The 16532-nt window shown below is 28.5% G+C and overlaps 1 protein-coding gene across 2 annotated transcripts in view; it reads right to left on the bottom strand.

The window, feature by feature from the left end:
• Positions 1 to 14455, bottom strand: part of LOC129975033 (adenylate cyclase type 3-like) — a 376283-nt gene extending 361828 nt beyond the window's left edge. Inside the window, exon 1 of one of the 2 annotated variants that reach the window (XM_056087897.1) lies at positions 13544 to 14455. The gene's annotated coding sequence lies outside the window, so the exon portion shown is untranslated. The remainder of the gene's footprint in view (positions 1 to 13543) is intronic. The other variant, XM_056087899.1, reaches the window with a different exon arrangement.
• Between the last annotated feature and the right edge of the window lie 2077 nt (positions 14456 to 16532).

Here is a 16532-nt window from a genome sequence, read left to right as displayed (position 1 = left end):
GTCAAAAACTGAAATTATATATATTTTTTTTTTTATGAATGTAGTGTTTTCTTTATACTTCGTATATGAGAAAATTGAAAAAGAAAAGAAAAGGAAATGAATTTACATAATATGAGATTGTAATTGTTTTTAGAAGAAAAAAATTGAAATTAATGAAAAGTTGATATTTAAGGTGGTGCAATATCATATGAAATTAAAAATGAAAAACACTAAAATATAGATCAAACTAATTAAAAAAGAGAAATGAAATTTCGAAAAACTCTTTTTGAGTTTTGACCACGTTTTTTCACTGTTCATATTGTATCATACATATTAATTTTTTTTACGTCGAGCCTATAAATATCATTATAGCAAAAAATCATCTTTGATCCGTAAATTCAATATTAAATAGCTGAAAATTATTTATAATATAATTTTGCAAGTAATTAATACAATATTGTATTCTTATTTTCCTACTTCTTATTTAAAATACAAGTTGTTGAATTTCTTTAAACAAAAATTTGCCGCCATTTGTGAAGGAAAATAAAACATGCAAATGATCAAATGATTCAGCCTATTGTGTCATGCTAATTTAATTTTGCAATGTAGGAGGAGAAAGAGAAACGAATCATAAAAAGGATGTGACGTCACAGCTACGTGAACGCGCTACCAAGTCAAATTCTGTGCAATTACGCCTATCATATAGTTTAGAAATCACAAAAACTGCATAAAGTGAATTAAAATAAATTCCCTAAATGAATTCGGCAATAAATTAGGGAAGAAACCAACGAAAATGGTCTCCTCAAAATTTTCTCGCATTTAATATAATAAACTTGGCATGTCAGTGAACGCCTTACATAGAATTGGCGTAAAATGATTTTAACATTTTTACTGATTCTATGGTGTCTACCTTGGCGAGTCATTTGGCGATGAATCTCTGGCATGCGTTAATAGTACCCGAAAATCGAATATGTGCTTTAGACACAATTTTCTCAACCGATTGAAATAAAAATTTGATACAAAACTACACTTGCAATTGCAAAATCTCATACCAAATTTGACATGTTTAAGTCACTGCGTTTTCGAATTATCGCGTGTTTACATGCTTCTGAAAGTACAGACCGACAGACAATCAACCTGTCATTGGATTTGGCTCAAAATATGAAAGGTGCATGCGCTATAGATGTTAAATCTGTGTCCTGAATTTTATCTACTTAGTTCTCTTCGTTTTGTTGTTATCGCGTTAACTTATTCGAACAACTGTACAGACGGACTTCCTCTAAACAGATTTTACTTAAAATTTGATAGAAATCTGAAAATTTGTTGTAATGTCCATATACCAAATTTCAGCTGCCTAGCTCCAAGAGTTTTTGAGTTGTCTTTGCCACAAACAGGCAGACGAACGGAAATTTTCCAATTTGTTTTTCGAACTCAGGAAGATATGAAATGTGTAGATTCGTCAAAATCTCGCGTTTGATCTTTTTTTTCTTGGCGATTATTATACTTCCTTAATACTACTTCTATGAGAAAGTAAAATCATTGTTAAGATTTAAATAGATAAATGGTGAAAAGTTGAAGTGAAAACGTTTTTGGGTGTAATTGCTTAGAAAGTAACATATAGTTAGATATATAGATAGATATACGTGTTCTTAGAAATATATATATTAACTAAATAAATTAAATTTCTTTGATTCCTATAAATTTATTTTATTAATACCAGAAATCTATGCAGGAAGAATGTTAAAATATTCATGTAAAACATTTAAAGTCGTAGTTCTTCCAAAAAAGCCAATGAAAACACATGTTCCTACCAAGAAATTGTGCTAAATAAAGGTTAATGTATGAAGCTATGGTTAAGTAATTGATTTTACATCATATTCAAGTAACGAAGTTTTTAAAAAAGGTCAAATTCATAATAAACCAATTAATTAAAATAATTTCAACTAAAACAGAGTCATTTATGAAATATTTTCTAGCTTAAGGTTAAATGTTAAAAGTCTTCAATCGAAATATAAATAAAAAAATATTTATATCCATGAATGTAAGCCTGTTTCATATGTCTTCCTTAATAAGTTGGCAAAATTCAGCCAAAATTTGCTCAACTTATTATATAAGGCATGAGAAAAAAAATGCTATAAACTTATAAAAAAACAAAAATTAATTAATGACTCAATTAATTACAAATTAACAAAAATTATTTTTTCCATTCTTTAAAATATTGTATCATTATTTTTAAAAAAATACTTTTATTGGGTAATTGTATTTAAAAATTCAGTCAACCATTGAAAGGATGATGATCTTTTTAATACTTTGATATTTATGAAAAAAATTTAAATTGCTTATATAATAAATATTAACAGTTTATGGAGAAAATGAGCTGTCAATAGTTTTTAAAATCGGCTGCTTCAAAAATATTCTAATTTTAATTAAATGTAGACATTTATACTATAAAAGGATTTGAATGTATTAATATTTTATACAAAAGTCGATTTCCGTTAAAAATATTGTATATGAAATGGATTTAATCCCAAGAACATTGGGTAGATCCATTCCAGTTGATAAAATAACTGCGAATAATTTTACATAGGTGTTTTAATTATCTTGACATACTGTTATATTCCCACGCAATTCTACCGTTCTAGTAGCAAAATAGGAAATAGTAATTGATAAAATACAATATATATAAAATAATGAGATGCAAGAAAAAAAATCGTGTTTCCTTTAAAAGTGTCATAGTAACATAAATACAGAAATTGCCAATATCTGTATAAAAAAACCCTATTAAATTATTTTTAACGTTTATATAAAATTTTGCGTTTGAAATCGGAAACTGATATAACATAAATAATCATCTGCCTCGTTAGAATAATGAATTATATATATATTTCTGAAATAACACTATATCGCATTCTTGTATAAAAATAGCAGTTTCGTTATATTTTAATTAACATTTGGGTGAATGTTCTCTTACAAATTGATTTATTACATTCACTTTAATACGCTTAGAATAATGAATAGATTCGCATAAACTTATTTTCACATTAATGAAATATTAAATTTAGATTACTATCATTAATTCATAGAAATGTATTCGAGGCCAAAAGTCAATGTGATTGAAATGAAAGATAACGATACAGATTATTTATTTATATACTTCGCATCAAAAGGCTTTTAATTTAATTTGTCCTTATAAAGATAGACATGCGAGTATAAATGTTTTTTCTTATAACAAAAATTATTGTTTCCGTTTCTATTTTGGTTTTCAAGCATTTCAATATTCTAAATATTTAATGAATTCTTTTAATAGTTTTGCTAAAAAGGAGAAAATCAAAAATATACTGAGAGTTTTTACTTAAAGAAAAGCGCAATTCATGTCTATAAAACTGATGAGTCTGTAGAAGTAGTCACTCGTGCTAATTAAATTCGATCGGATAAATGTCTTTAAATTAATCATTAGCCGACGTCCTGGCATAGGGGTAGCGTGTTTTCCCAGTGGCCTGGGAGTCCTGGGTTCGAGTCCCGGTTCGAGCATGGTTGTTCTTCATCTATTCTATCTGTGAGAGGTGTGAATGGGCCTCCGTGTAAAAAGGTGTTGTGCAAGCGAATGAGATGCGTGAGTAGCTAAGACGTACTCTTGGCCCTAGTTGGTGCTACTAAAAACAAGAGACGCTCCCTTGGCTTAAAATAGTTGACTTCGTCATCGAGCTTGTCCATGGTAAGTGCCATTATAAACAACAACAACAAATTAATCATTGATTCATATGCTGACCATTGGAATGTTCGCCTCTAAATTTCAGCAAGTACCAATGCTATTTCATCAAACAGCGTCATCTATCTGTAATTTATATAGTATAAATTTTAATGGAAGATGCAGTTTTGATAATTTTAACAATTCATTCATATAAATGATTTTAATATACTACATCCAATATTTTAGTTTCAAAGCTAAAAACCATTTGCTATATTAAAATCAATAGAATAAATATTTTTTAAAAAAATCTCTGTTTTATTGAAGTAAACTAATTCTAAAAAATGAAAATTAACTTTCATCCATTTCCGGTTCAATACTACTGATTTTTATAATCAAAATTTTTCTTTTTTTTTAATATTTTGATTATTTCTTCAAGGAAACATTTTCAGATCTATTTATGCTAATTGATGTTATCTTTAAGAAATAATGTATGAAAGATTAAATTAAAGAACAAGAAATTTAGTTTGTGTAAATATTATTCTAACACAAATATGACAAATAATCTGATTTATAATTATTAAAAAAGCATACTTTATAGATTGTAATGATTCTTAAAACATTTCTTTTTTAAATATTAATCTAGCACTTTCCTTAATTATTTAATTTTAATTTCTTTCAGAAAATTATAATACTTTATAGGAATTTCAAGAAAAAAATACACATAAATTTTTTTTCCTGTAATGTTTAGAAATCAAATTATACTACATATTGTGCATTTTAAAGTTGGTTCGCAATTTTACAATTAGACTTCCATTGTACAAAATAAATTAAACGAATTCTGCCTATATTTCATCAAAAAAGAGAAGCTACGAAAACAGAAATATTTTTATTTAAAAATAACCTTTTATATTTACGTAAAAATATTCCACATTACGTATTAAAACAATTCATTCATTTGCTATTTTGAGAATGACATCAAATATCAGAGTATGTATTTAGAAATCTTTTTGTCAAAAAACAAACATCGATTAAGAAATGTGAACACAATTTATAACTTATAATATCAGAGATAAAATAACTCTAGGATGCTATTTTTAGCTGAGGTTTCGTTAAAAACCTTTCAGAGATACGTAAACTCGTTTAAAGTTTTTCGTAATGATGCCACAAGATTGCCAAGAATTTTTGGCACTTGAAACTCTTTTACTTTTTCCATCTGAGTTATCTTGCAGATGTTTCTTTTATAAATCAAGCCAAAAGAGAAATCGTTTGGGTTCTTCAAGCTACTAATAAATCTTTTTCCTCTTAATTTCTTAATTTTTAATTAAATATTATTATCTAATAAATAATAAAATATTAACACTTGTATTACAATTTGATTAATAAAATTTTTAATACATGAACTTAACTGCGATTCGAATAATTTATTGAATGAATAATATCGCCTGCACTATTTTTTCAGATTAAATCTGTTCCAAATCAATAAGCATCTCATATTATTGTTGAAATAAAATGTAATTAATGATTTGTTTATATTTAAAATGAACTATTATTAGAATAATTTAATTCCATAAACAATATTGCTTTAGCCATTGCTTAAATTATTCGCCAATCATTTGTATTTGAAAACCAGCATATACACCATGTAACTATTGTAAAAAAAATAATAATTAATCAAATTATCTGTATTTAAATGAGTCTTTAATTGAATATTTTTATTCAATGAATATTATCGTTTGGAATATTCCTAAATAAATAAAGAAAGCAAAAATGTCGAAAAATGTCATTTAATTTAAATAGCACATTCAGAAATGTTTCTTAATCGAATTCTGTTTTAAGTACTTTCATAACAGACTGATCAAAATCGATTTTGAATTTAGAGAGAACTTTTTATAACTGATAATTATGATATGCATTTTAGTAAAAGAATCACTTACGATTTTCAGCCATTAAGTTTATTATGTTTAAAGATAAATGGTTGATGGACAGATAAATGGCTTTGCATAATTCCATCAGTACTTTTTGCCCCGAAAATTCGTAATTCATTAAGATATCGATGATAAAACAAATATTTGTTAATAGTAAGATTCCAAAAAAAAAAAAAATTATAATCAAATCTTAAATGGGAGAACAATACGAATGTTTTCATGTTTCACCATTAAAGAAGTTTTTTAGTATATTAAAAATTGAACGACATTTGCATGTTTTTTTACTCTCAATATTAAGTCAGAAAGTTTAAAAATAAATATTTTTTAATTATTTTTTTCACATTTTTATTTATTTGTTTCTTTTTTTTCTTTGCTTTTTTTCCCATAGCGTCCACGATTTTTCATTTGCTGAATTTCCAATAAAATCAACCAAATTGGCTGCTGTGAAAAATGGCAGCTTCTGAAAAATATGGGAGTTGATGAGCATGGTAAAGGCTGTCGAACCTTCTCGAGGTTGGCGATTGCATTGTGAATACTGCATCTCTCAAAAAAACATGGTAATTTGCAAAGAGTTAAAAAAATGGAATTAATACACTGCAGCAAGTGATGAAGAAAATAATGAAGTTACAGGAGAATGAAATGGCAATATTATTTGATAAAAAGGATTATAAATTATTATTTGATAAACACTTAAAAAAACAATTTTAAGAAATTGCTACAAATCACATGTTTAAATTTCCACAAAAAATATAAAAAAATTTATATGACAAAATATTATTTTTAATAAACTATAAGTGGTAGAATAAGAAACATTTTACTGTTCAGGATATATGTTAAAGTTCAATAAATTGTATAGGTAAGTTTCAGAACTTGTTTGATTGTTTTTATTCTCGTTTTTACAACTTAATTTACAAATTATAACGAAAATTTTAATTGGGACGATGAGATATCGTTAAATAGAAATTCGATTGTAGTCAATGCGTTTCAGAGACATTAATAAGAAATGATTTTATTGTTTCTTTTTTAAGATTAATAATAAAGAGGTTTTAATAAAGAGTTTTTAATAAAGAACAATAAAATAAAGTAATAACAATAAATAATTTATAAAATAAAGACACAAAAAATACTTAATTGTCTGAATCATCTTACTCTTACGGAATTTTATTAAAGTTCGCGCAGCAATCAATAAATGAAAGGTTAAAAGAAGGGGTTAATTCAAACGAAAAAGGGGGCGGATTTATAGAAGACAAGGCGCCGTGGTCAAAGATAATCCTCCTGGCATTACTATTCTTAAACAAGCGGGAGTGACATTTTCCAAAATATCTCGTAAATTGCTAACAAATATGGTGACCGTTATATAGGAATTGCAGACTTAACCCGCGAGCACTCGCACCGGGTATGACATGCCCGATCCATTTTCATTCAGCGTTTTTGTTACTTCCTGTTTTTCGGATTAGGCCAGAATTTCATGTAGCTGCATCCAAGGCCACATTCTTTCATTAGGGGAAAAACCAGTTCTGTTCTAAAAATAGATTTTGTGAAAGAGGGGTTGGGGGCATGTCATACCCATGCGAGTCCTCGTGTTCGTCAAACGTTTCCATTTCTGTCTCTTAGTTTAGTGCAGTATGACGCGCTATATGAATTACGAGGAAGAAAGTGAATAGTTACGACATCTTATAGAAACTTTCTAGTGACGATGAACCGTTTTCTGACGATAGTGAAATGATGAAAAATACTGCAGCGATCACGATTCTTCCACTGAAATTGAGACAGAAATAGAAGATGAATGTTCACTGTCAACAACAGATTGTTATATAGGTAAAGATAAAGTAACAAAATGGGAAAAGACAAAATATCGGCAAAATGTTAGGAAGCCTTCAAGGAATATAATTAGTAAGCTTCTAGGTAATACACCTTATTCAAGAAATGTCGCTTCTGAAAACACTGGGACTCGCTCTTTCAGAACAACACAGAAACCGTAAGCCTCAAGGAATAATAACAAATCCAAGCATTTCTAAGGAATTGGGATTTACTAATAGTGAACCGCCTGCAAAAAAGCTCAAAGGAAACTATAAACGATGTGCATTTTGTCCATGTAATAAAGACAGAAAATCAAGGTTTATGTGCCAAAAATGTGAAAGGAGTCTCTGTGTAGAGCATCAGTATGTAATTTGTAAAAATTGTCTCTAAACATGTAAGTAATTATTATTAAATTCACTTAAATTCTTAAATGCATTGTTTTGTAATATTTAACTACCTAAGGTTTGCTTATAAACAGTATTAATTAATATTTAAATAGCAGAAATGAATTAGGGTATGAGATACCCGGCGCGAGTTCTCGTGTTCGAAAATGGGCGCGAGTGCTCACGGGTTAATGCGAAGTCGGGATCAGCAGATTTTCTGCATTCTTTCGATTGAAGACAGATGCAAGTAGGATAAGTGATAACTTACGGTGCGATCCTTGCCTTTTTTCCATAGTGTGTGTAACACAATATGGTGGTTATTTTTTGGGATGGGGGGGGGGGGGAAGGAACTCAGAGAAGTCTTAAAAATAGAAATTCATAAAAATATCGGTTCAGTTTTTTTTACCTCAAGATTTTGATGACTTACAGGTAAGTTTTGCCTCAATTTTCACCGCGCGTATTTTATATAAAATAAAAATAAAGATTTCTGATATGACGAACGTTCTTCAGGCTGAATTAATTATTATGCATTTAAAATATGAATTTGATAATGAACATTGATTTAAACCATGCGCATCTAGGTCTTCGACCAGTAAGCACAACAACATTGTTACGGAAAATCCGTCCTTTGACTTTCCGCTGAAACATCAAAAACAATCTCTTAGGAAAATTGTAAACATATTTTAACATTATATAGCCGAATAGAACCTTTGGAATTTTAATTTCGATTTAGTTCTTCCCGGGAGGCATAATTTGTACAGATAAAAAACGATAAGAGATATGGCAGTCTATATCGAGACACAAAAGTAAAAGATAGAAATTTTCAGTGATGTTGTAATTTTACTAAGTGATTTTGATAGGGATTTTTTTTTGACAAGCGTATATTTAGGTAATCATTTAGGTTTATAGAATCTTAAGTAACTTTAAACGAATGTTGCAAGCATAAGGGAATTTATCTCTTCACTCTGAAAGTGGGAAATGCAGAAGTCATCAGTTTTTTAGAGCCCGTGTAGAATTAATTAAATAAAACAGTAGGAATTTGACCAAGAAATAAGAGGACGTTTTAGAATGAAATTAATATGTACTGATTTAAGATAAAAAGTAAATTTAAAAACATGATATACTGGCTTTTGAAAAAGGCCTTAGTTTCTCCCAAAATTTAATTATTTCTTATTTTCTGGCGCATATAAGTTCAGATTTCGTTTATTTAGCTGGCGCTATCATTTGAATTTGATACACTTGATTCAAATAATTTTCCTATGTTATCAGTGTATTACTGAATAATATTAAAATTTTTAGCAAGGATCGTGCCATTAAGTATTATACTGTCGCACCTTCTGAGTTGATTCGATGACAGATTTCAGGTTAGGCGGGCTAGGTAACTAAGTACCTACAAACACTTTATTAAAGGGTTCCTTCAGTTAGGTCGAATTAAAAAAATAATTATAGAGTAATTTTAAATTTAGCTTTGCAAAGAAAATTTAAATTTGCTAACAATACAAAATCTATAATTTATAAAAGTATAAGGACAGTATTTATTCAGAATACTTTATTCGTTTATTTGTTTTCTATATGCTTCAGTGTGTTCACTTAGTTATTGTAGTATTTATAAACATAAAGCATCTAAAATAATATTAGATACAAAAATGAATGTCTCACTTTCATGCGTCATAGTATATAAGTAAAAGCATTACATTTTTACAAAACTGCCTAAATAAAAAATAAACAAAAATAAATAATAAACTTGTTATTTAAGTGAAAAAAGTACAGAAGCATAAAATTAAATTGAGCCTAAAGAAGGATATCTTACGAAGCGCAGCCTAAGCCTACACATTCCTAAAACCGTCATCAATTTTAAGTTTTCGCCAAAAGATTCCACAAGATATAAAATTTCATGAAAAGAATCGTCAACCCTGGTAGAACAGGAAATCAAAGTCAAATAGTAACCAAGTCATGAGATTTACCCCTGATGGTCATTAGCAACAATTAAGCGTGAGTGAAAGTGTTTAATATTCAGGTTACATCGCACTTTCTTTCAGGAAAATTGGGGTTGGCGCAAATTTCTATGCATACGCACACCCACCGCTTTAACAACTCGTAGGCAGGGTTATTATTAGAATCTTTTGTTCTTCCTTTCATGCTTTCTTAGAATTCTGCCGATATTCAACCCTTTATGATTAGTATGAGGGCAAAGTCATTTTCGACGTGACTTTTCAGAAATGCACCGAGTAAGGGAAGAGGTAATTCCCTGATGAATGCAGACGATTTAGACGAGTGGGCATCCGTAGAACGAACGAGGAAGCCCTTTCAACCCGAACGGTTTCCACGACCCCCACCCGAGCGGAAATTAAGTCAGAAACGCATCAGTCTACCGGAACAGTCAATGCCTCTTCGCCCAGTGGGAAAAATAGGATTCCAGGGAGAGAGTTTTGACCGGTTGCAACAGTCAATCAATCTTTTTAAAAGACTGGGTCAGCCGGACAAGGAACACGCTTTTGGAATGGAATGGCACCTGTTACGTTGTGAAAGGTGCTTCAGGGGACTGAACTGAAAGGACCCGATTGAAAAGATTTGCGCAATACATGTTCCATTTATGTAATAAGACAAAGTCTAGACCGATATCATTTTATTAGAAATAAAATTCGTTAAGTGGATTAATATTTTTTATCATTAAAGATTATATGTGTTCCAAATGAATCATAAAAAAATTCTTATTCAAGATTTATTGAGGGCAAAAATAGAGCAAAAGCCCAATGATATTTTTTATCGTTTAAAAATAAAACAACCAAAAGTGTAAAAGAATATATATATATATATATGTGTGTGTGTGTGTGTGTGTGTGTGTGTGTGTGTGCTTAATGAATTTAGTTTATTAGATTTATTACTTTAGTTTATATTTAATTTATTAGAGTTACTTTATATTGTAAAGAATTTCGTCATATTTCTTTTATAATTTTGTTTGATTGGCAGTAAGAAAGTGAAAAACAAAATTGCAACTTTTATGTGAAAGCATTGCTGCCTGACGTTGTTTCAGACTTGATTCATTCGTTACTTTTTCGTTTGGCTTAATTGCGTCAGCCGTTGCATTTTGTAAGCAAAGATGTTTATATGACATCGTTTACAATAAGAGCGTCACTCTAAAAACATTATATAAGCGAAAACGAAAATCCTATTTTGAATTTTATGTCAAACGAAATTTTTTTTCCCCTTGATAACATTAATATTGATACGTTGATGTCGAATAAAATAATTTTTTAATCATTTTTTAACGAAAGCAATCATTTTTATCATAATATTAAAATAGAAAAGTGGATGTACGATAAAAGCAAATTTTGTTTAATTGTAATATTAACATTGGCAGCAGTAAGTTAATAAAAAAAATGATGAAACGTAAAAATTAATTCGGATTTCGTAAAGCAATTCAAACTAGTATTTAATTTTTATCAACAATAAAAAGCACAATTGAAAAATTGTGTTATAAATAGATTTTTAAAAATATAATAAATTAAAAATATTTTAAACGGAAATAAAATTGACAAAGTCGCTAATTGTTTGAATTTTAATGTGCTATAAGAATTAAGAATTATTATTGCTCTGAAATTACAAAGAAAAAAATGCTAATATTCTGACTAATTTTTAATTAAATATCTAGTGAAAATTTTGCAAACATTTTCTTAATGAGTTTCTACAACATAACAGATTACTACAAGCCAAACGATATATCTAAATCAACCATCTGCTTTATAGAAGAATTTTAATGATTTTCTAATTACGAAATTTATCAAAAATATGCCAACCCAAAAATTTATCAAAAAAAATCATATTGCGAAAAAATAATCAAGGCAAACTTCACCTAATAGCGAAATAAAATTTTTCGAGCGTTTTAATAATTAAGCTTAAATCTTGTTGAAACAAATATATTTTTGCCTAAAAAGTTACCTAATTCAATAACTATATTTATCACCATTGTATCCAATTGTCACTGTATGGATTAAAATTAATGCAAAAGAAAAATATATTTAAATTTATTTATAAATTTTTATTTCTGAAAAAAAACTTTGCAACAAAAACCTACTCCAAGCATAAACTTATATTTCTTCAATAAATCAAATTACAATAAACTAGAGCAAGAGAAACCTGAATTCCACAATAGAAAATCATATAATGAATTTTCGAATAAGAATAAGAGAATAAATTCAATTAAATCTAAAATAGATAAATAAATATTTTAAACTAATTATACTGCATATTAAAAGAACTGATAAATAATAACATACGGTACAGATAACCACGTTTTAGTACTTTTTTTATAAATATAAAGTCATCTATATGTTTATAGAAATACCTGTTTATACCAATTTTAAAGAAAACATGAAAAAACAATTTTTATATAAAAATATTTTAATATAAAATAGAGATTATGAATACAGAATTCTAAAAGTAAGAAGAAAACACATTAACTTAAAATTTTCCACGAAAAGACGGTGCAATTCGAGACATTTACTTTGAAAACAGGGTTAAATTCCAACCCGGGACGTCTGGAGATTTTAATTATTTAACAATTTCCCGTTTGCCGTTATAACAAATCAATAAAATATTTGAATTGTAACAGAAGTAATAATGAAACTATTCTGAGAACAAATAAAAAATTTTAAAATTTAGTTAAAATATTTTTTTTTCCTCCATTCACTCAAAAATTAGCATCTTTCTAAACATGAAAATATTCGCAAAGGCTATTTTTTCTTCCTTATTTTAAAATTAAAAAAAATAGATGACAAAGGTATTTATTATTTAAAAACTAAGAGATAATGATATAAAAATTCTATTCACATGAAACTTTACCTAAACACCTTTGATATATCGCAAAATTTTTCATTAACATGCAGCAGAAGTCAATTATTGAAGTTTTCCTTAAGATTAATGTATTTTATATGCATAAACACGAATGCAAACGTGAATTTATCGTGGTCCAATAAAAAAAATCAGAATGCATAAATAGGTTTGACGTAAACGAGACGTGCAGTCTTAATATAAAGTCTATTTACTCATACAAATAATAATTCATTTCCTTTAAAAAAGGTCTAACAACAAAAAAGCAAAAAACAAAAAAACAGCAATTATATAAAATTTATTTTAGACAAGACGCATTGCTAAGGTGTGATGTGATTTTAATCATATAAAACGCAATTCATTTTTGTTAATTGCAATAAACGCTAAGAATGAAAGTTAAAATAATCGTCCGTACAAATGAAATCGAATAATTTAGGAAAAAAAAAAAAAAAAAAATAGGCAGAAATGCTTTTTTTTCCTTTTTATAAATAAATAACAAACTCTAATTGCTTAAAATGTTTAACAATTAATAAAGGTGCTTCTAATACCGCAACACAATTAATTTATAATTGAAGACGTATACAGACCTATGAAAGATCTTATTACGGAGTCAGACGATATTAAACAGGCAATAAATAATGGATGAATTGTTTTAAAATTAATTGATATAAAATTTCTTTTGTAATTAAAACATTGATAATCTAATAAAATAATTTTGTCATATTCAATTGATACAATGCATTTATATAAGCTATTTCTTTCACAACATAATTATTTTCACTGGTAAAAAAGTTCTGAAACTAAAACTGAATATAACTTTAAGGCTTTATTAAAAAAAAAAAATCGTTTTCAAATTAAAATTCTAGTTCTATTTGATTAGCACAGCAAATGTATCTTTCAAATGAAAATAATAATGATAAAAAAAAAATACTTACCATTTATACTGTTGATATACTTGAAAATTTCCTTAAATCTTGATCTTAAATCTTGAACATATAAGATGGGTATTTCCCTGTATTCTTTCGTCCTTTATTTCAAGTGTCAAATTAATTAAAATTCTTCAACAGAAAATTTTCAAGAATATATTGAAATTCTGTTTGTTTCAGTTTGTCGAACTATTTTATTTCTTAATAATTTGTCAAAATATTTTTTTTGTCGTTTATGTTCGTATTGGAATCAATACAATTTTCATATAAGATAAAGTTTATTTTATTATTTATTGCTTGTTCTTAAGTTTTAAACATTTGTGCCGATAACCAAAAAAAAAGTGTATTTATTTTTTTTCTTGTTATGTATGGTTGATTATTTTTACTATCTTTTTTAAAATATTATTTCCATTAAATTACTTTTTCTTTTCCTATTCTATAAAACCAGAAATCGTCTGCCAATTACGAGATATAAATTATTTCTCCTCACTGGTGGCAACAATTAATTTAATACACATTCCAGTGCTTCCGGAAACTAGTTTCTCGAGAGTGGCCCAATGAAATCGAGGCAAAAAAACACAAACAACCAATCAAGGACAAGCAGAAAAGTTGATGGGAAAACAGCTGCCACGCTCTTCTTGCAACAACTTTCGCTCCGACTTGTCAAACTTGTCTCCCATTACCCAGTTGTCACTTTGCACACCTTATGCACTCGCTGCTGAACCAAACGATTCCGCTCCGTAACCGCCCCACAGGGGTGTTCGAGTCCCCTTTCAGTCGAGCAGTGCCTGTAGTGGAGTTGCAGCAGCATTTCCAGTCGAATGCCAGTCAAGGTTGGGGTTGTCGCGCAATACAGGGAAGAAGACACTGCATATTTTGACTAAGTCCGATTTTGTAGTATCATCTCGTTTCGGGTTGCAGGCAGCGGCGGAATCGACCGGGACGGTAGAGGGCGCTGCGAACGCGGGGGTCTTCATCTCGTTTTGGCTCTAGGATGCGTTCGTGAGTTTTGGGCGGACCCATTTTCTCCGCGGGGTGTCTAGTTGCAGCAGTTCAGTTTTTTTTTTCCTTCTATACGTATACTTATTTATATTTAGGGCGGTCGTTTTTGAACCTATAGGGTTATGCAGTGGAAAGGTAGGCGTCTGAGATGTGTTTGACTTAATTGCAAATATTTAAACAGTTTGTAGTAATTTTATTTACGCTTATGAATTAAAGACAATAGTTATGAATGGAATGGGCTGTCTGTGCCTTTCTAAATGAAGAAAGTTTTTTAAGAATCGCAGAATTGAGTTATTAAATTAGCAATTATTTTAGGGTCCCGAGTCCTCAAAAAAAATTTTGTTTTCGGTATTTTGAGAATTTTTTAATATTCTAATTTCATTTAATTGTAAAGACCGTCCGATCGAACTTATTCAAATTAAAATCAAGTACCGTTTAAATTAATTTTGGAACATCCTGCTAGGACATTTTTAATTAGCTACTTCTGCATATTTTATATTCTGTTATTTTATAATTCTAAACAAATTTATGGTGCTTTATAATTTTTTTAAAAAAAGTCCGATCTTATTTTAAATATTATTTTGACTGTGTTAAAAAAAGTTTGCCAATTTTGTTAATTAGTTTGCTAAGATTTATTTTTAAATTTCATTTTTTTTTTTTTTTTTTTTTTTTTGTAATATGCGAATACGCGATATTTTGAAACGGGCATTTTAGGAAGTGAGTTAGTTTCAACTAATTTTTTTGCTATTTCAGTATGTCAAAATTTTCTACTTAAAACTACTAACAGAAAGGTTAAATAAAAATCGATTAACAATTTTAAGTTTTGAAAGTTTTGATGGAAAAAGGGCTTCCCGGAGATTTGCTTTGTCTAAGAAACTCCAGAGGGTTTATTTTCGGTCTTGATGAAATATAGAAGGCGCTGATTGAATGGAAGTATGGAATATTTTTAAGACTTCCTTACTCGTGCAATTATTATATTTATGTATCTCTTAAACAGTTGTTGATTATGAAAAATAAGATTTTACTTACTGCTTCCTTAAAGCTCTTGTTTAGGATAGGAGGATTTGTATTTTTTAATGAATCCCTTGACTGTTTTGTTTCGAAATCCCATGAGCGCATCTCGTGTATTGTCTATATACCAAATTTCGTTTGCCATCCGTTCGCCCGTTTGCGTTGTAGGAGGCTGTTTATAGGGGAAGTTTAATTATAACCACCCTGTAATTATGGCTTATAAGTTTAAAAGTTATGATGGATGCCCGTTCGGGTTAGGATTTAGAATTTTAAGAAATGTAAGAGAAAAAAAAATATTGAATAAAAAGGCTGTTTTTTTTGTTTTTTTTTTCATTTCTTTTAAAAAAAGTCGTTTGTGGAAAAGAACTCATTGGTTTCATGAGTTAAAGTCTCTTTGGACATTTTCCCTATTTTTTTCCTCTATTCGGCCAGTTAATTTGATCTCATAATTAACTTTAACTCTCGTAAAGGGCTCTTGAATAAAATGCAATTGCAGTTCGAATTACCAAATTTTTAAAACTTCAATTCGAGTTCGTGGTTAAAGCGGAGAAATAGGAAAACATTGCAAAAATTCTAAAATATATATATTAATATATAAAAATTAATAAAATGTATTACATTCCAAAAGAATAAAACATATCATTATTAACATTTTCAAAAAAAAAAAAAAAATGGAAAATATAAAATAGGATATCAGACATATTTGCTACAATTATTTTGCTTTCACGCTGATTAATCCACATAAATTACGATAACTGTACACTTTATAAAGCTTAGGCTAGGATAGGGGAATATACAATGTTAATTTTTTCTCGTACATGAAGTTATATAAAGAAAAAAATATTTTAATTTTCAAAAAGTTTCAAACACGGGATTTCAATAAACTTTCACGCTTCAGTCCGAAAAACACATTTTTTTTTCTTCTTCCTGTGATTACATTAATTAGCCGGCGACCTGGCTTAGGGGGTCTTCCCCGTGATCTGGG

The sequence above is a fragment of the Argiope bruennichi genome, chromosome 7, assembly GCF_947563725.1.
Source record: "Argiope bruennichi chromosome 7, qqArgBrue1.1, whole genome shotgun sequence".
Classification (NCBI taxonomy): Eukaryota; Metazoa; Arthropoda; class Arachnida; order Araneae; family Araneidae; genus Argiope; species Argiope bruennichi.
Note: the sequence above shows the minus strand (reverse complement) of the source record. Positions and strands in the feature narration are given on the sequence as shown.